Source organism: Chiloscyllium plagiosum, chromosome 6 (genome assembly GCF_004010195.1).
Source record: "Chiloscyllium plagiosum isolate BGI_BamShark_2017 chromosome 6, ASM401019v2, whole genome shotgun sequence".
In the NCBI taxonomy this organism is placed as follows: Eukaryota; Metazoa; Chordata; class Chondrichthyes; order Orectolobiformes; family Hemiscylliidae; genus Chiloscyllium; species Chiloscyllium plagiosum.
In genome coordinates this window covers 52,230,116-52,250,831 of record NC_057715.1, presented here as the reverse complement: position 1 = coordinate 52,250,831, position 20,716 = coordinate 52,230,116, and the positions used below count along the sequence as shown (strand labels likewise).

Below are 20,716 nucleotides of genomic sequence, written 5' to 3'. Positions count from 1 at the left end.
AGTTTATCTCCCTTCCTGCAACTGCCATCTATCAAACCCCCTGTCTTCTGTAAATTCCTTATTGTCTGTAACTGCTGCTCCAACCAATCCTTGCAATCTGTTAGGATTTGCAACTACACACACTTCCTGCAGACATAATCATCAGTAACCAGGAAACTCTCCCTAATCTCCCACTTCTGACAGAAAGAGCACATCACTCTACTAAAGGCCATCTTTGCACCTTAACAATCTACAGAACATAGCACAGTCTTCCTGCTCTGAAAATGCTGCTCCACCTTAATTTAAATACTTAACTTGGTACCTATGTTTTTATATTTTTAAAATTTAATCAAGAGACCGATTGCAATAAAAAAACATATAATCAAAAAAAAACCAACTCTATTCACTGTTGTAGATTTACAAAAAAAATCCCAGTAAGGTTACATTTTAAAACTAGCCACTTAGCTGCTCCCCTGCTGTGAGCTCTCCCACACAGGTTTCTCCAAGGTCAGCTGTGAGTTTCGTTGTTTGTTTATTCTTAGACAAACTGTGATGTCTACTTGAAACTGAACAGTAGAGGCAATCAGCTGTGCAGAATCACTGATGTGAAAGACATGGCATGAACGAGTTGGACCTAAGGGGTCTGTTTCTGCGCTGTACATCTCTATGACAACAGTGCAGGTTCATTTCTCCATTTGATTCACCTCCCTTGTGGTCATTGCCTTTGTCTCTCTGCTTTTTTAATGTGCTGTTTAGATTCTCTACAGTGTGGAAACAGGCCCTTCAGCCCAACAAGTTCCACACCGGCCCCTCTGAAGAGAAACCCACCCAAACCTATTCCCCTACCCTATATTTACCCCTTCCTAACACTATGGGCAATTTAGCATGGCCAATTTACCTGACCTGCACATCTTTGGACTGTGGGAGGAAACCGGAGCACCCGGACGAAACCCACGCAGACGCAGGGAGAATGTGCAAACTCCACACAGACAGGTGGGAATTGAAGCCAGGACCCTGGTGCTGTGAGGCAGCAGTGCTAACCACTGAGCCTCCGTGCCATCCTGTTGTTTTGATCTTTTCCCCCCAAAGTTCCAAAACAATGCAACAGCTTATAATATAGGAATGACTGCTCCTAGAATTTGAGAAAATCAGCCCCAAAATTGAAAATATCTCCAAAAAGGAGCAGCTCTTAACAGCCACAATTTTTCCCATTCTCCATCTTGGATTACCCTTCTAGATTCCCAGTTCATCACGAACATGTTTCATGCATTTACCTATTGAGTTATAGAGTCATAGAGATGTACAGCATGGAAATCGACCCTTTGGTCCAACCTGTCCCTGCTGACCAGCTATCCCAACCCAGTCTAGTCCCACCTGCCAGCACCCGGCCCATATCACTCCAAATCCTTTCTATCCATATACCCATCCAAATCCTCCTAAATGTTGCAATTGTACCAGCCTCCACCACATCCTCTGGCAGCTCATTCCATGCACGTACCACCCTCTGCGTGAAAAGGTTGTCCCTTAGGTCTCTTTTATATCTTTTCCCTCCCATCCTACACCTATGTCCTCTAGATCTGGACACCCCAACCCCAGAGAAAAGACTTTGTCACTTTATCCTATCCATGCTCCTCATAATTTTGTAAACCTCTATAAGGTCACCCCTCAGCCTCTGACACTCCAGGGAAAACAGTCCCAGCCTGTTCAGCCTCTCCCTAGAGTCTTGCTCGAATTTTATAGGTTTCCAGGACGTCCTTCTGTATTCTTCTTTACTCCTGTGAATATAGTCCCTAACTAATCCAATCTCTCCATCTGTTAATCCTGCTTTTCCAGGGACTGTCTAGTAAACATTTGTTTTTTTCCCTCCATAGCTAAAATATCCTTTCTCAGATAAGGAGATCAAAACTGCACATGCTACTCGAGGTGTGCTCTCACCAAGAGCCTGTATAACTGCAGCGAGACCTTCCTGCTCTTGTTCTTGAAGCTACTCGCTACAAAGACTAAAATAATATTTACCACCTTCACTGCTACACCTGCATGCTTACTTTCAGTTACTGGTGTACTAGGACCAAAGGCCTTGTTGCATTGTTCCCTTCCTCAATCTATTACCATTCAGTTAATCTGCCTTTGTTTTGTTAAATTGGATAATCTTGCATTTGTCCACATTGTGCTGCATCTGCCATACTTTATCCATTTGATCAACTTATCCAAATCACACTGAAACATCCCTGTATCCTACTCTCACTCAACCCTCCCACCCAGCATTGTCTTCTACAGTCTTGGAGGTATTACATTTAGTACGCTGATCTAATTCATTCAGCTCCATCATTTATGGTAGGATTTGTCACACATTTGTATCTTGTCATGGACACAATGTACTTCTATTACTAATATGTAAGATCTTAAGATGGGGATTGAAGTACATTTGTGTTTCAGTTACAATTGCTTCTCAGCCTCTAATATCACTTCAGTTAAGACCAACACTTGAGGGAGAATTTCAAAAGAGAGAAACGTCATGGAGTTTGAAGAATAATTCAGATCTGTTTCATATTCTACAAATAATATGCACAGGTAAATAATTTATGCAATTAGAGTATAGGAAAAAAAAATTGGTTATTTATCATATATCAGCTTGTGTCCTACATTACGTCTAACCTGACCAATTTGAAATTATTCATTAATAACCATAATCATTCACGATCGTGTGAAATAGACACCAGCAAAGTTTTCAAAGTTGATCAAATGGGTAAAGTATGGCAGATGCAGCACAATATGGACAAATGCAAGATTATCCAATTTAACAAAACATAACAGTAATTCATTAATAAATATTGTGAATAGCTGGGGTTCAAGCATTTGATCCTTGTTGTACTCTATTAGTCACTGGATGCTACTCAGCAAAGGACTTATTTATTTCTACTCTTCAATGTCTCTACCAGGCAGTTCTCTGTCCATGTCAGTATACCACCCCTCATCCCATGTATTTTAATTTTACATGCTAATCCCTTAGATGGAGCTTCTTTGAAAGCCTTCTGAAAGTTCAAGTAAACGACATCCACTGGCTCCCTGTTATCAACTCTTATTAGTTATATCCTTGAAAATCCCAGTAGATTTGACCAGCATGATTTCTCTTTTGCATGTCCATGCTGGCTAAAAAGAGAAACAATTGGCCATTTTTGTGATTGAATCGAATTATTTGTACTAATGTTATGACTCCAATTGGAAGGACTTGATTATCAGCACATTTCTTGTATCTAATCATAAAAGAAATGCATAAGCTGAGAAATCTGTAGAGAACAAAGTTTGAGTTGCTGGTTTCCATTCTAGTGAAGCAACATAAAAGAATCATCATTGTACAAAGACGGAGTTCCAAAAAATACCAATGACAGAATTAACATGATTGAGTTTGTGAAATTTTTCTCTGAAGTTGCTTGAAATTAGCGAGAGTCACAAAGGCAGGCCTTTTTAATGTAAAATTAGAACCTGTGATGTAAATAAAGGAGATGTTAAAGATAGCTCAGAAATATTTAAATTGAGAAGAAATAGAAAAGGTGAAACAACAAATTTCCTACTGGTGAATAAATTATCAATGAAATGTGGAATTTGCCTGTTTTTCTTGTCAATCTTCCACACAAAAATCTGTATTGATATTTATCATGTAAATTTGTATCTCTTTTTAATTTTTGCTCTATTGCTAATGGAGATACTGCAGCTCCATCATTTATGGTAGGATTTGTCTCACATTTGTTTCTTGTCATGGACACAATGTATTTCTATTACTAAATTGTAAGATCTTAAGATGGGGATTGAAGTACATTTGTGTTTCAGTCATAATTACCTCTCAGCCTCTAATATCACTTCAGTTAAGACCAACACTTGGTCTTGAGGGAGAACTTGAAAAGAGAGAAACACCATGAAGTTTGAAGAATAATGCAGATCTGTTTCATATTCTACAAATAATATGCACAGATATATAATTTATGCAATTAGAGTATAGGAAACAAATTAATTGGTTATTATTTATCATATATAGCTTGTGTCCTAGATTGAGTCTAACCTGATCAATTTGAAATTGTTCATTAATAACCATAATCATTCACAACATCATGTGAAATAGACACCAGCAAAGTTACACACATAACAGTAACTGGGCTCTTCTGAGACGATAGTGGTGTTCCTGCCTCGGCCAGAGTGCCTGGATTGAAGTCCCATGTGTGCCCTAAATTACTCTCCAGCTCTTCTAATACTGCTTGATCTGCTGTGCCTTTTCCAGCTCCACATTTTATTGATACTGACTTCCCAGCATCTGCAGTCCTTATTAACTTCAGGTTGCCATAAATATTTCAATATGTCTGGATGGATTAGTTAAAAATATTTAAGTATCAACAAAGTAAAACAAAGTGCAACAGGAGATTTTGCTATGGATGCTGGAAAGGGGAAATGGTTGATGGACAAGATAAAGGTGAACCAATGATAGAATCATTTAATGACTAGTGGAGATATGGCAGGGCTGGGTATGTAAACACAGGCTTTAGTTGAACCACTTTCAATCTGCAGCAGAAATTCCATAATGACACTCTGCGCCACTGCAGATCACAATACTTAGCTATCAAAGAAGTGTCAATCTAATTGTTATAAATGTTACCAAGAATGCCATAGATCCTGTCAAACTGCCAAAGTGTTGTCCTGGTCTGCTCAACCAGAGCTCTGTGTCAGGCAAATTCTGGACAGAATTCTGACCCTCCAGGCAAATTTTGAGAGGAAACTTTACTTTAGACCTTTGTTGGGATTGGTACAGGATCGATCCTGTCTGTGGTATTTTCACACAGATACTTGAATATTATTTGCAGTGGGGTTTTCCAGCAATCTGCCAGTGGAACTTCGAAATAAAGAGAGCACATAGTAACAAAGGTACATAAACAGTCAATATTAACTGTATTAACAGTATTAACTGTGCTGAAACAGTAGATAAAATGCCATCACTTTTATTGTATCTTCCAGCCTGTAATTATTTTATAGCATGGTGCAGGGAGAAAAGAAAACTGGTTCCTACATGACCTGGAAGGCCCTTGTGACATAGTTGAAACAAATGGTGGTCCCTTCACTAATACAAATTGTGTAAAACAGATGGCTGACTGTCTTTCCAGGTGTTCACCAATCAGATGGTTCACCTCAGTGATAGCTTCCCTGCTGATTGTGAACAGCCTCTGCCAAGATAGCTACTCTGTTGTGGAGCACTGTTCAGTTGTATGGTACCTGTTGTTTGTGTTTCTCTATTGTTAACTTAGCCTGACCTCTCTCTCCAATGCATTATGATTTATCTATTAAGGGTGGTAATTCCCAATGCTTCCCCATAAAGCAAGTACTATTCAGCTTGCTCACAGTTCAGATGATAAGCTAATTAATTCTAGGTCTGAATATGCAAAACACTGGCATTCTGATTTGACTTGGGAAACTTTGGTGATCTTACAGAGCTTTAATTTTGCTGTTTCTCTTTCTTTTTGGCTAATATTCATAAATCCTGTTTTGAAAGAATGGGAATAATCTGAGAAGCAAGAAATATGAACCACTTTTATTTTAGATTGTCTTGGGATTTTGTGTTGGAAGTCAAACATTTGTCTTGGTTAAAAGTCAAGAAAAAATACTTGATTACATATTCTACAGGAGTTAAATATCTTGGCCCAAACCCCACTTTCCAACTATGATCAAAAAGAATTTCTATCCACTTACCGTCCTCCAATTTCCCTGGCCAATCTTCTGATGCAAGATCCTGCAGAATTTAGTCAATGCAAGAAACCTTTGAGACATCAGCAAATGGTATTTACACAGAAGTCCTACACCCTTTGTTCATGGCATAAGCTCCTATATTCTGTCAAGTGTTCCTGAAAAAATTGAAAAGCCTGGGACATTTAAACAGTGTCTGTGTGAATACATACAAAGGTGCATAAGAGTGGATGAGGTAAGTGGATAATCTGGATAGGCTGGTGAGGTCTGTTCAGATCAGGTTATTGGGAAGTTCAAGAGTTGAAGGGTATTTGGAGAGTGAAGTTCATAAATCAGCATTTCAGATCCTATAAGGGGGATTGGAGGTAGAGAATCAGATGTCCTGTGGTAAAGTTTTGTCTGATTGGGAGGTAGTAAGGGCATTTGGGGATTGTAATCATGTGGGGTTAGTAATATAGTTATTCAGGAGCTTGAGGATTTTTCCATGCATCATTTCCTCTAACAATTCTTGTAAGTCAGAACTCTCCAAAGTCTTTGACTCTGGATTTTGAAGAATCCCAGGATGCAGGAAAATTGGCCATTCAAATCAGTACACCAGGACTCTATTAGGTCCCCATACTTATTTTGGGTCATATGCCTTGTCTTTGACTGTCCATAGTTAGTTCATAGTTTTTGTCTCCCCAGAATTGGTGTTGAACATACGTGGACCTTGTTAAATACTGAAAAGTGTCAATAAAGAATGAAAATTAAAGGCTCACGATCATGGTTGCATGAAAAGTAGGATAGGTTATTCATGTTTGCAAGAAATTCATCATCAAATAAAATAATTAAAAGTATTTATTTTAGAGAGATTTTATACTGGACAACATTGAACAGTCTGCTTGGTTATTAGTGCACCAAGGAAAACAAGCTACCATTGTGAACAGGGATTTCTAACAATGGCTAAGAAGGTCAGTTCCATGACAGCATGATAGTTTTTTTTGGGGTTCATTCTGTGTAGTGCCAGAGATTCTCCTAACACTGCAGTAATGACTGTATGAAGTAAAAAGGGAACGTTCAACTTCAGTAGCTACTTTAAAATGATTGAGGTTGTATATATGTCATTTGAAAGTCTTCTTAATTAGAATTACCACCACACTTTACTGAATAACTGTTCTGCTGTTGCTCAGGCAACGTCTTTAACTAAAAGTGATGAAAAATGGTAGTGTTCTTGGGATCAGTGAGAAGACTGCCTGTCTGGAAGTATTAAATTATCATATCTTCACAGTAATTAGAAGCTATCTGTCTTTTAAAACAGTCATAAATTAGATTTTTGGGCCACTGTTTCTAGTGGACACCATCCCTGCAGCTCTTCCTTCGTGAAACAATCTTTCACTAATTTTTAATGAATAAACAGTTTTGCTGATAATAGCAAAACAGTTTTCAATAAAAATTCCGTAAGAGAAATTATAAATGCAATCTGTATGAAACAGAAGGGGACAATTGTAGTGCAGCTACTTTTCTTTGTGCTTATGTTCTCCTTAATTATGCAATAGAAATGAGTATACAGCTTGCATAAAACATCAGTGACTGATTTAAGCTATGGAATGATTTTTACCAGTTTAGAGACCTATCTGCTAATATTTCAACTTTTCTAATTTGCTGCATATTTTCCCTATACGGGAGCTTTGTTAAATTATGTCTATTATGTGAGCGATTCTTATTTTTATCATTTTTAAGGTTTGTCCTTATTTCTCCACCAACGTGCATTTTCTTTTCAACCCAAGCAGTATCACTTAAGTGAAATGGTCCATTCATGGACATTTACATTGACACCATCATGATTTTGTCATCACATCAGGATGTGCCTTTTAACAGTACAGTTAAGAAACTTTTATCCACATGTCAAAATCAAAGCTTGTAGGTCAGTTAATATTTAAATTCCAGCATCCTAACTGAGCGCAGTTCATACTGTAGATGCTGCATTTTTCTGTGCTTGCATATTTTACAAACTAACCTTAATGCCTTTTTATAGCCTGTAAATGTTTGTGTTCTCTAGCTTCCCTGTTACTGTGCATATCTACCTGTATATGTGTTGGAGCCTAGATCCTCTGGAGGCCAGGAGCTGCTATTGCAGCAGAAATAAGTCATTGCCTCATGTAACATTTAGCATTTGTAGTACCAAGGATCAATCTGGCAATATGTGGAATATAAAGCACTTAGTTTTAAAACTGTCATTAAGTAAACAATATAATTTAATGGATAAATATTTAAATATTTAAGAATTCAATTATTTTAAATTTATATCACTGCTGTATTGCCTCCTTGAACTGCAGGGTAGGAATCTCCATTTTCAGCTGAAGAGGATTTATAGCTCTTCAAATGTCACTCTGGTGAAGGGTCCTCAAAGTCATCTGAAAAGAATGAAGAATCAATACTCTTGTCTGCAGGAAAATTGAAATGCTAGGATCTCCAAGCTTTTAGCTGAGTTGAAGAAACAGAAATTGAAATATAATATGTTAGAAAAAGACAGTAAGATTCCAGTGCCGTGACAAGCAGTGAAGGATCAGGAAAAAAATATAGATTAGGTTTAAGAAAGTTTGGACAGGTGGAAAATGTCAGAAGCTATATGGGAGGAAGAATAGCAATAGCATACACAATTGTACTGAACAGGGAGAGATACCAACCGCCCTTGTGGACTAAGGTGGATTATGTTTGGGTGGATTGCCTGTTGATCTTACCTCAAGACAAAAAAGAAATCTCTCAGACTTTCCTGTAATGTTCAGTATATTGCAGCATATTTTATTGTACCTTCATGTATAAAAAAAGTTTATATTTGAATGACAATAAATGCCACGTTATATAACATTTACACCATATTTAGCTCTTGGCATTTGAATTTGCTGATGGATATAGTCAATGAGAAATATTGGAGGTGTACTGTTTATGAAAAGAAAACACAGATATAAATGTGATACATTTTTCTATACATTGATGGGCAAGTCATTAATATTTAAGAACATGGCAGAACAAGCTTGAGTTTTCTCGGTTGTGGCTGATCATCTACCTGAATTCCATGTGTGGCATCATCCCCATATTTCTTTTAATTGATAACTTTCGATATGCAGATACAATCTATATTTTGATTATACTCGACTGAGCTTTGAACCTCTGGGATAAAGAATTCCAAAGATTCATTGTCCTCTGAGGGAAGGAATTGTTCCTCCTCTCAATTAAAAATGGCTTGTTCCTTATGCTGAGATTTTATCCCCTCCTTGACCGTCAGCTGGGAGGAATATCCTTTATGTATTTATCCTGTCTAGCATTTTGTAAATTTTGCATGTCTGTAAGAAGTCACTGTTGAAAGAATTTTTTTATAGGTCCTCAAGCTGTAGTTACACATAGCAGAGCATAAATTAACAAATAATTGGGTGATAGTAAGATACCAGATAATGACTGATTTTAATCATCTTGTACATTGGACAAATCAAATTGGTTTGAAATTCTTTACATGTAAATCTGCGAGGTTTTTTTTATGTTAAAGAACTGGTTTTATTTTATTGCCATTTTTAAGATTTCATCCACGTTTTTCAGAACAGCTAAGACAAATAGTTTTTTGCAATTTTTGAACAACAGAACAAGAAAACAATTTTGAACAAAAAGGAAGTTTGTAACATGACTTTTCCTCTAGCACTGAAATGTGGGCCACAAAATTGGACTGAAGTGCCTGATTTTAGGGTGCTCCTCAAAATATTAGGGCCCCAACATGCCAGTACATTTCAGGCTAGATGTGTGTAGCACACCATATTGAATAAGGACTAGTATGGTGTTTACCTCCACACTTCAAATGGGCCCTCAGTATATGCAATTGAAGGACCTAATGCTTGCTTGTAGTCTCCTATTTAAGATTGGTTTGCTTTAAGGTAGGCCACGGTTGCAGTTATAGAAACCAGTCCTTGGATGCAATGGAACCTAGAAGGTCACTGATTCTACTGTCACTGCATTTGAGCACCACTTCCCCCAACATCTCCATGTAGCATACATTGTAACGATGATCCTAACTATTATCTGGCGATTCATCTCAGGGCCACCCAGCTTCCTGATGTCCAGGGACTCTACCAAGCATTGTTTGCCTTTGTCTTTGAGTAACAGTACACATTCCCAAGGTGACAAGCTGCTCCAAAATGACAGCTATCAAGAACACCTTGGTAACTGTCCACTAGTAGTGAGATGGTTCCCAGCGGTCACAAGCTCAGACCGTAATGTTGTCTTTACTTCTGAAGACCTTGACTGTAAGTTGGGTGAAGGGTTGATTTTATGTGCCTTTCTATGTACCTTTCTGATCGGAACTTAATTCTGGTGGAGGCAGGAAGGTGGCAGATTTAGTGTGCCTCACCAGTTACCCTCCTTGACTCTAAGCTGGCCATCTCTGGGAGTGGAAGGTTATGTCCATAGTGAAAACTTCCAAGTTTTTATATACTACACATTTCTGCAGTGCCATGTTCAATGTGGATTCGCAATTTTGTTTTATTAACAGTTTGACTATGTAATTTCTCACCTAGTTGTACAAGCATTGTGTTCGTTCCTGTTATGGGGGAGAAATGGAGGCACTAGAAAAAACAATTTTTAATGTTAAAGTTCTATGCACGTGATCACCTTGAGCTTTCCTAATTAGAAGCTTTGTGTTGAACCCTGGGACTTTGATCGCGAATACAATTTAAAACTGCTTAAAATGTTACCATGGAGATTGAGAAATAATCTATAATTGTGGTTTTAAAAATAAAATTACAAAGTCCGTTTGATAGCTGTTTAAAACAATGCATTTTGTATCTCTATCTTTAAATTCTCCAAATTATTGACATATATAACGAAACATGAGTAGATGACTCAAATTCCTTTGCACCTTGCAACATATCAATGGGGAATGAACAATGGAGTACCATTTAGACGTGGGGAGGGGAAAGGGGGAAGAGTTATTTCTTTCTCTGTTTTAGACGTCCTCTGTCTCCTTTACTGCGCGCACACACGGCATGTACATTAAAGCACTCATGATTTATGAAGGACTTGCTCAAGAGAAGGATTACCTGTCATGGAGCGCTTATACCAGATTGGTTTTACTTTAATTATAAACCGCGCTTTCACACCGAGTTCCCTTGCATGCTACGCAAGTGCAAATTATTTTTATTGTTAATTCTAATATATTTCTTTAATGTTCTCTTTCGGATATCTGTTGCAGTTGATAATCGTCCAATTTATTTCCACTTTTATTTCAAACAGATCCGATACAAATCGGTCCAAAATAACTGTGCACTTCCATTGATAAATTGACTGAGAGCATCCGATATTCCAGTGTAATCTCAAAGCATGCCTGGAGGGCGGAGCTCGTGGCTTCCTATCTTGTCACATTCAAATGTGTATCTGGCCATTCACTACCAGTTATTGTCTTTAACAAGCTCTGCTGAACAGGCTGTGGTTGATGCTCATTATGGGTTTCAGGGAATGTTAAAGCTGTTAGCAAGCCAGAGCACTGGCTGTATTAGAAAGGGGGAGGGGAATTTATTTGAACATGCCCTTAGGCTGCATTGCCTAATAAGACTTGTTAATTTAACCCTCGTGGTCCCCTGGTTACATTTCACGCACACATCCTGCGCGGCAAAGATTCTATTGCACGTATTGGTTGCCTTCTTTCATCACAGTGAAAGTGTTTTTTTTTCTTGCAGGTTAAGAATGGTTAAAGGTATGTTACAATCTTTTATATGTGGATTGAGATGTTTAACTTCATAAATCACTTGTTCTGCACGATGCTTCAATGTAGGTTTTAGAACAATGAAATGAGTGTTTTTCGAATTAAAACTGGTTGGTAATTTACGAATCTTAAACTGTCTTTGTCAAGCATAAAGATGAAATACATTGTTCATGAAAAGAAGATAGCCAGGAGGGGGTGGCTGGTCATGGTGTTAATTGGGTCCAACTGGAATTGAAAACTCTTGGGACTTAAATGCTCAGCAAAATAAAAACCTTAAAGCTAAGAGGCAGCACTGTCTAATAATCAAACTCTGTTAATCTTTATGAATGTGAGCAGCTTCTGTCCATGTGGCAGAGCTCTGGTGAGTTTTTACTTAGAATGTGTGACAGAATCCTTTTGTCTTTTTCGTTTATTTGACCTTGGTAACTTTTTTCTCTTTCCCTGCCAGTGCTGTGAGGTTCAGTTTCTGAATACAGCTGCCCAGAGTGCTGTTGGCTGGCTGGTCTGCCAGTATTGTTCTAATGCTCATTCCATATGTATGTCACATCACACTTCTCCCCTTACCTCCCTCCCTCCCCCCCCCCCCTCCCCCGGTCCCCGTACACACCCTTTTTCAAGCATATCCGTTTGGTTTCTTATCTGGAAAGACTGAATTCTTTCTCGCTGCTGTAACTGCAAATTTTAAAGTTGTAAAGCTGAAACTCGGCAGTGACTTGTGTAGCCTTGAGCGAATGGACAACACAAGAGCTTGCACTGAATATCTTGTCTTTTTCTACTCTATACTGATTTTGGACTCCTTGAAGTCTAAAGAACTAATCTTGGCAGCTGCCTCGCTTTTTTTTCCTGTTACCGTGGTAGCGCCTGCAATGCATTATAATAGCACAGGCAGGTTGGAGTTCTTGTGCCTGATGTTTTTGGATTGTTAGTTGCGACTTCAGGGGAAAGCTCTCATCAGATATGAGCAACTGCTCGTGCGCTTTCCTATTTCGGTCCTTTTAAAAGGTAGGATTTGTTTATACAATCTAAATACTTTTATTGAAATAATTTTGTAATAGATCGGGTGGGAGAGGTACCGAACCTCTTGGATGGTAATTTGATTCAGTCGAGTGTATTTGAATAAACCAAGATTAAAATAATTAAATGGTGAGATAACTGTAGATTTGATTCATACAAAACTACAATTTAACCGTATTTCTTAAAAGTACCCATTTTGATTGGGTCATTTCTGATTCATACTATTGTATATACTTGTCAATTGGGATTAATGACGTACCAGATTAAAACCTACAATTAAGTTTTAAAGTCTAAGCTTTAATATGTTTAAGACTCAATGCAAAATTCTAAAGCATATAGCAAATCGCTAAGATTTATATTTTGCACCTGCACTGTAGTTTTCATATAGTTTTCAGCAGAAAACAAAATCAGTATTGGAAATCCTGTTAAGGGAAGTGTTATCTTCATAGTCTAATATGTAAAATAACAAGTTAAAGTTGTAAATTTCTTATTCATAATAGCTTCATTTCAACACAAACTTCAGATCAAATTATGATACACTTTATGCTTTAAATGAATGCACTCATTTGAAAAACGAAACCTTGTACATGGCGCCACATGTCCAGCAATTCCTCAGTGTGGACTTGTGCATACAGAGTTGGTGTGTCTCTTTTGACATGCTACACACTTGTCTCTCTATCTCTATGATGTCTGTCTCAAGATATTAATTTGTACATGGCATCAGCATGATTTATAGATTTGAGATTAAATGCTTAAAATATATTGAGCATTAATTAATAATTTTAGCATTTAGTGACTTCTAAGTTGGCAAAACTCAGCGAAATGAGTCTTTCATGGTGCTATTTTAAATGCTTGAACTGCACTTTAAACTGAAATTAACATCATCACATGTACTGTGGTATGGTGACTCGAGCCATGAGAACAGGAGATTCAATGGTCCTTGAAATCTTGCCTAATGTTGGCAGATAATTCCTTGGAACTGGCAGGCATGTGTTGCTGAACTGTCATGGCTGTTCCCAATTACAAATATCATCCCCAGTTTGTTGGATTTGAAGGTTATACATGTCACTGTGAAATATGTATTTTTTAACACAATTCAATGAAATGATCCTATCCGGAATAAGTTGTTTGCATTGGAGATCAGATTTCATCACTTACAAATATCATTATTTTTTACCTGTATTCTGTTTCACAGGTGTCGCTTTTTCTTAAAAATTACAAAGAACAAAAACTTGCATTATCTTTGGGTTTGGTATTTTAAAGTTTTATTATTTTGGGCATTTAGCAACTCTGATTCCACTCCATGAGCCCAACTATTTTCCTGTCAGTTCATACATAAAACCAGATGTGATAAGTTTGTCATTGCATCGCCATATAATCCAGTAAGATTGGCTTGTTGAGCATGACAGCAGGAAGCTAAAATGAAACAAAGATGCTGATATGATGTAGCATATTTGTTCAAAATTCCTTTTTATAATTTGGTATGGTGCTAACTCAATTAACATGAGGCTTCAACATATGATTTGCATTCATGTGGATCCCAATGCATACCTTATGGTGTTTCAAAAAAATCAAATTAAGGTAAATGCAAATTTCCATACATTTTAATACAGTCCCTTTGAAATGACTGCATAAGCACAGATGTGATTTAATTTGGCTAATTTTGTGTCTATATTAGGAGAAATATGAATAGTTTTGTTGGAAAGATTTTGAAGGTAGATGAACAAAGGCTTTGGTTAAATAGTGGTTCCTTCAAAATTCACATGGATCAAACCACAAATAAGTCAACATCAATTTTCAGTTTTATATAAGTAAGAACAAGAATAAAGATATAATGATTAATTTGCATAAACCCATGGTAGGCTGCAGTTCAGTGTACTTATTATAGAAAGGATATTGAAGCTATAGTGTGTGTAGGTTCACTAGGATGATGTCAGGAATGGGAAGAAAGACTTTGGGCCCAGGCACATTTTCCAATGAATAGAAGACTAAAAAGACACCATTTTTTTATTAAACAAAGTTTGGGAATGGCTGTTTACCCCATGTTTGTTATTTCTGACCCAGTTAATCCTACAGTACTGTATAATATCTTGGATATGATAGGCCATCAAAAACAGAGGCGTGCAAAATAAGTTTATTAATATGATGCCAGAGAGTGCAAACTGTGCAGAGTGACTTGAGGTGCTAAAACTATTTCCAGTGGATCACTGGTTTAGCTCCTTATTTTAGTCAGGAACTATTTCAATAGAATGGTAGTTGTCGAGTTGAGGAAAGGGCCATTGCTTTAAAAAAATCCTTGAAAGTGAAGGCAGCATTTCAGAATAAGGAAAGCAAAGCATTTTTGGAGCATGAATACTTATCACAGCAAGTGATTAAGACAGATGTCACATCTTATAAAAGAAAATTGGATAAATATTTGAAACTGAGTTTACAACTCTGAGGGAAAAGGACCCTGAGGTCCTTTCAGCACTCTAGCCTCAGGAGCGTGTCCACTGTTACTAATTAGAAGAGACTCTTGTAGTTGCTGTGGGATTATAGGCAAACCATTATGCTAATGAATAGCATGTGTCATTTGTGATGCCTGCTGATATACAGGAGCACACTTGGAACTAGGATGGAGTCTACAGGGCATGAGGAGTGCTGCCTTATACTCCCCTACCTATATAATGTAAATACCTAAAGACTGCTATTTACCAGAAGGAGGATAGATTCTCTTCTATGTTGTATGGTTAGAGTATGATGGCAGAGCTCTTAGATCCCTCAGTCTGAGGCAGAAGTAGTGACACACTCTTGGGCTTGGTTGACACTGTAGATGAGACAAGCTGCAGAACTGATCAGTAAGATGCACTTTGCACAGTGCCCAGCCTGTAGGAGGAGAGCAATGAGAAGGCTCCCAGCCTGAGATGAGTGGTGGTGGACAGTCAAATCACAATTGCTTCAACACCAGTACAACTCTTAAAAATGTCAAATACTCTTAATTTCTTGACACATTCATCAGCAATGGACAACTCAATTGGGCCTCAATTCTTATAGTGGGTAGATTGACTGCCAACAGTTGTCTTGCTGGTGTTAGTCTAAAGCTAATGATACCCTGTGCATCATGCTTTTCTCAAGAATGAGAAGCTACTGTAATATAGGTCTCTCAAGTACTGACAGTGTTATTTTTGACTTTGAATAATGTGCTGTGAGTACCCCACATTTAGGCGATTACAGTTTTGATTCTGTTTGCCCAAGATTATCCCTGGTGTCAAGTGAATCATTTTGAATGACCTTTTAACCTGTATGATCTGGGTTATATCTGGTATAGATGACTTGCCTATTATACCTAAAGAGAAATGATTTCTTTGTTCCAAAGATGGCATATCATCCTTGTATTAGTAATCTAGCTTTTCTTCCAAAGATGGATGCTTTAAGGTACTAACCTCTTTGTGTACATTAATGTTATTTAATTGTGATTCACTGGTGGTTTTGACTCCTACTTAGTCTCCCACGTTCTTACAGAAGTTTCATTGGCATAATAAAACTCTATAAAGTTTGTTTCTAATTTTTTAAACTCCATAACTGCAATAGTAACTTCAAGCATCAAAGGGTTTAAGGAATTTGAATTGGTCTATCCAGTGATGTTTGATATTGTTATACTGTAGAAAGTTGATAATGGCTGATTATCATCTTGAGCTAGGTTAGTTTTGTGTTCCCATAACCACCTCGAGCTGTTTTTTGAATTTCAGCTTTTCCACTATCCGGATAGTCCTTTCCAATGTGAGTTCCACTGATTATACTTATTTGGGAGAGATGAATGAAATATTTCTTGAATTAGTTCTGATTGTAAATCACCATAATCAATTGTATAAAAGATCACTTAAAGTTGTCAGGTTTTCCAGGAAGGAGTAGTCTTCATTAAAATCCTGTTTTTCTCCATTTTTATGGTTAGTACCTGATTTAAAGAAGTTGTCAAATGCTGCTACCATGTTATCAAAGTTATGTATCTCTTTTATTCTGTCCATTTTAAATATTATCTGAATTAGTATAGAAATTATGTCAAAATTGATTAGATTAAAGACCAATATATCCCTTTGGCCTGATAATCTATATTCCAGAGTATTTAAGGAAGTGGCCCTAGAAGTAGTGGGTGCATTGATGGTCTTTCAAGATTCTGTAGACTCTGGAGAGCTCCTATGGTTGGTGTGTAACTATTATAATCCCACTATTGAAAAAAGGATGCAGTGAGAAAACAGGAAATTAGACTGTTTAGCCTGCCATCCAAAGAGAAAATTTGAGTTCATTCTGAAAGATTCAATGGCAGAGCACTTGGGAATAAGTGACCAGGCTGGATAGTCTGCATGGATTTAGGAAAGGGAAATATGCTTGCCAAATCTACTGGAATGTTTTGATGGAATTAGAGTTGAAGGGGTATGGATCCACAGAGATTAGCATGTAAAATTAAAGCATGTGGGATTGAGGGTAGTGTATGAACATGGATAGAGAGCTGGTTGGCAGACAGGAAACCAAGTATGAACAAATGAGCCATTTTTCAAGTGATAGATGGTGACCAGTGAGGTACTGCAGGATTCAGTGTTAGGACTCCAGCTATTGGTTTAGCTGAGGGAACTAAATATAGTATCTTCCAGTTTGCTGATGACATAACTAGTCACATTATTAATAACTTATATCACTTGCTATGCTATTATCCATGCATATTTGCTGATGACAAAGTCAGGTAGCATTGTCGATGTTGATGTGTCAGATAAATGGGCAAAACTGTCCATTTATCTGACACTGTCCGGATGGAGTTTAATGTAAGCAAGTGAGTTTATACGTTTTGAATAGGGAATAAAAGATGGATCAGGGCACTTTTCAGAATGAAATTAATGAACATTGAATGTTCCAAGGGTTGAAGGTTCAGGTACCATCTTTAAAGGTTCATATTTAAAATGCCATGAACAGTTGTAGAAAATAAATGTAGCTAAAACTGTCACGTTTTAGAGGACTGTAATATAAGGACAGGATTAGGCCCCACTTAGAATACTATGAGTAAATCTGGACACTACTTTAGAAAGGATATTATATTGGATGGAGTACAATATACATTTAGAAGAATGATACTTGGACTTCAGAGGTTAAATTGAGATTATGCAAATTAGGCTAACCATTCAGAAGATTAAGGGGTGATCTGATTGAAGTCAAGATATGAACAGGAAAAGCCAGTTTTATCTACCTTGTTTTGACTTATTATGGATTCTAAAATTAGAGGACATTCTGAGAACTAGGACTAGACCATTCAGGAGAGATGTTAGGAAGCACTTCTACACACAGCATGGTAGATGTTTGGAACTCACTTTCACATAGTGGGACAGTAGTACACTATTAAATCTGAAATGAAGATCCGAATTGTAGGCTTTCTGTTCTGTTACGTGGATGCCACCAAGTGCCAAGACTTGGATTTTACAAAAGAGATAACTAGAAATTCTGTATCTAGATGCACGTAACATTGATTAGAAAGTAAATGAATTGACTGTATACATCGAAGTAAATGAAATTATTTGATTGCGGCTGTGGAGGTCTGGATCAGAATTATGAGAACTGTGTTCTGATTTGAGGTACCTGTCATTCAAGAAGAATAGCAAGTGGATAAAGGTTGAGGGGATTGTGCTGATGATCAGAGATGTCATTGATGCAAAAGTTAGAGATGGACTTGGTTCAGGAGACCAGGAAATGTACTGAATTGCCAGTGGAAGTGGTCTCCAGGCATTAATATTACCCTAAGCATTAATCACCATTAGGATAAATACATAAGACACATTGGGTTCTTATGAAGGGATGACAAACATGCGTAATTTTCAACTTCACATAAATTAGACTCAAATTGACAATAACCTAGATAAATAGTTCATAAAATGCTTTTGACAAAATTTCTTAAAGCGGCACGTGAAACCAAACCGAGAGCATGTTCTATTAAATGAAGTCTAGATTAGAGTGGTGCTGGAAAAGCACGGCAGGTCAGGCAGCATCTGAGGAGCAGAAAAATCAACATTTTGGGCAAAAGCCCTTTATCAGGAATGAGGCTGGGAGCCCTTGAGGTTAAACAAAGGTTAACGTATACATGAGACTTCGTTTAATATGTTTTGGAAAAAAGGATGAGGTCCTACAAGCTGAATTTAGAGAGGTAGGAGTTAAACTAAAATGTAGGAGCTCAAAGGTGGTAATCTCAGGATTGCTATCGCTCCCACACGCGAGTCAGTAGGAATGGCAGGAAAGCTAAGGTGAATACATGAATTGAAGCGTATTACGAGAGGAAGGGATTCAGATTCTTGGGACATTGGAACTGGTTTTGGGGGATGTGAGACAAATACAAACCAGGCGGTCTGCACTTGGGCAGGATTGGAACCAGCTGGGGTGTTTGCTCATGCTATTGGGAAGGATTTATCCTAACGTGGCTAGGGATCGGAACAAATGTAGGAAGTCGGAGGGAAGTAAAGTGGGTACAAAAACAAAGGTCAGTAAGGGGAAATGTGGAAGGCAGAGAAACCAAAGACTCAAATCAACAACTGTCACATTTCGCAACAACAGTGAAAGGGCCATAAATGTCCAAAAACCAATTGAGCCTGAGGGCTCTGTGTCTCAATGTGAGCTGCATTTGGAGCAAGGTGGATGCAACTGTGCTAACAGTTATTAGTGGATATAATGTATTTGGCATCACAGAGACTTGGCTCCAGAGTGACCAAAGATGAGAACTCAACATCCATGGTTGTTCAATTTTCAGGAAAGATAGATGGGAAGGGAGATGGCTGGTTAAGGAAGAAATTAATGCAGTAGTAAGGGGGAGCATGAATCTTGACGATGTGGAATTAATATGGGTGGAGCTGTGGAACACCGAAGGGAAAAAGACATTAGTGGGAATTGTGTGCAGACCATCAAACAGAAGTTGTGATGTTGGAGTCTGTATCAAACAGGAAATTGGAGATGCATGCAGCAAGAGTACAGCAGTTATTACGGATGAATTCAATCTACGTACTAACTGGATGAACCAAACTGATAACAATATGATGGAGCAGGATTTCCTGGACTGTATGAGAGATGGTTTCCTTGAACAGTATGTTGAGCCAACTAGAGAGTAAGCCTCCTAGACTGGGTATTGTATTATTAGATTAGATTACATTACAGTGTGGAAACAGGCCCTTCGGCCCAACAAGTCCACACCGACCCGCCGAAGCGAAACCCACCCATACCCCTACATTTACCCCTTACCTAACACTACGGGCAATTTAGCATGACCAATTCACCTGACCCTGCACATCTTTTGGACTGTGGGAGGAAACCGGAGCACCCGGAGGAAACCCACGCAGACACGGGGAGAACGTGCAAACTCCACACAGTCAGTCGCCTGAGGCGGGAATTGAACCCGGGTCTCAGGCGCTGTGAGGCTGCAGTGCTAACCACTGTGCCACCGTGCCGCCCACAGAGGATTAATTAGCAACATTGCAGTGCAAGATCATAATAAAGCAGAATTCTTCATTAAGATTGAGAGTGACACACTGTTGGAATATTGCGTGTAATTCTGGTCTCCTTCCTATCGGAAAGGTGTTGTGAAACTTGAAAAGGTTCAGTAAAGATTTACAAGGATGTTGCCAGGGTTGGACGGTTTGAGCTATTGGGAGAGGCTAAACAGGCTGGGGCTGTTTTCCCTGGAGTGTCGGAGGCTGAGGGGTGACCTTATAAGAAGTTTATTAAATCATGAGGGGCACGGATAGGATAAATAGACAAAGTCTTTTCCCTGGGGTGGGGGAGTCCAGAACTAGAGGGCATAGGTTTAGGGTGACAGGGGAAAGATATAAAAGAGACCTACAGGGCAACTTTTTCATGCAGAGGGTGGTACGTGTATGGAATGAGCTGCCAGAGGAAGTGGTGGAGGCTAGTAAAATTGCAACATTTAAGAGGCATTTGGATGGGTATATGAATAGGAAGGGTTTGGAGGGATATGGACCGGGTGCTGGCAGGTGGGATATCTGGCCGGCATGGACGGGTTGGATCGAAGGGTCTATTTCCATGCTGTATATCTCTGACTCTATAATTAAAATAATATGGAAGTTTTAATCCTGAGGCTATTTAAGTAAGATTCGAGTGGTGCTGGAAACGCACAGCAGGTCAGGCAGCATCCAAGGAGCAGGAAAATCTATGTTTCGGGCAAAAGCCCTGGATCTGATAAAGGGCTTTTGCCCGAAACATCGATTTGACCGCTCCTTGGACGCTGCCTGACCTGTTCTTTTCCAGCACCAC

At 38.3% G+C, this 20,716-nt stretch overlaps 1 protein-coding gene across 16 annotated transcripts in view; it reads left to right on the top strand.

The window, feature by feature from the left end:
* LOC122550578 (protocadherin Fat 3-like) overlaps positions 1–20,716 on the top strand; it is a 794,139-nt gene that overhangs the window by 137,328 nt on the left and 636,095 nt on the right. Inside the window, exon 1 of one of the 16 annotated variants that reach the window (XM_043691527.1) lies at positions 12,373–12,430. The exons of 14 other annotated variants lie outside the window; for them this stretch is intronic. The gene's annotated coding sequence lies outside the window, so the exon portion shown is untranslated. Of the gene's footprint in view, positions 1–12,372; positions 12,431–20,716 lie in introns of those variants that run through there. One more of the 16 variants, XM_043691524.1, reaches the window with a different exon arrangement.